Below are 850 nucleotides of genomic sequence, written 5' to 3' on the forward strand. Positions count from 1 at the left end.
TCCCCCAAAAGTTCATGTGTTAGGAGGTGGAACCTAACAGGAGGTGTTTGGGTCTTGAGAACTCACCCTCATGAATGGGTTAATGCCATTCTCACAAAACTGGGTCAGTTCTCACAGGAATGGACTCACCCTCACAAAAGCAGTTTGCAGCACGTTGAGGCGGCCTCTCATGGCTGGCCTTTTGCACATGCTTGCTTCCCCTGCTGCTTCTCTGCCATGTTAGGGGCAGCACAAGGTCCTCACGAGAAGCCAGCACCCTACTTCCTGGACTTCACAGCCTCCAGAACCATGAGCCAAATCAAACTCTTTTCTTAAGTGTTAGAGCTCTTTTAGAATTTGTCTAGCAGGCTTTTCAGGTTTTGCTGGAAAGCAATCCCCCAACCAAAAAAAAAAAAAAAAAAAACCCTCTCTTCTTTATAAATTACGTAGTCTCAGGCATTCTGTTACAGCAACACTAAATGGACTAAGACAGAGACCCTTGAGCAGAGACAGGGGCTCCTGCCATCCACTAGCTCTACCGTGTCTGCAAAAACATTACTGAATCTCCTCATCTTTAAAAAGTAGATACAACCCCATTTGAATGATGACTTTGAGAATTAGGATGCGTGATGCTGATGCCGGGTGAGCATTCAGTCTGTGGTGCTGTCTCATCTATCCCTGGAGGGATCAATATCACACATCTGTTTTGACCGCGGATTAGCTCGGGCACCTGCCTCAGGGCACATTTTAAAAGCTGTCAGTGTGTTAAATGCACCCATTTCCTCATTGGTGTCTCAGCCTTTGAGCACAGTGCTCCATGTGCCTCATGCACCCCCAAGAAGCCCAGCCATATCCTCCCCTGTCAGCCCCC

The 850-nt window shown here is 47.8% G+C and overlaps 1 non-coding gene across 1 annotated transcript; it reads left to right on the forward strand.

Moving 5' to 3' along the window:
* The first annotated feature begins 313 nt into the window (after positions 1-313).
* Positions 314-375, forward strand: LOC116809871 (U7 small nuclear RNA). Its single transcript, XR_004370041.1, has one exon. It is a non-coding gene; the product is annotated as a U7 small nuclear RNA (small nuclear RNA).
* The last annotated feature ends 475 nt before the right edge of the window (positions 376-850 follow it).

The sequence above is a fragment of the Hylobates moloch genome, unplaced genomic scaffold (genome assembly GCF_009828535.3).
Source record: "Hylobates moloch isolate HMO894 unplaced genomic scaffold, HMol_V3 SCAFFOLD_1, whole genome shotgun sequence".
Lineage (NCBI taxonomy): Eukaryota > Metazoa > Chordata > Mammalia > Primates > Hylobatidae > Hylobates > Hylobates moloch.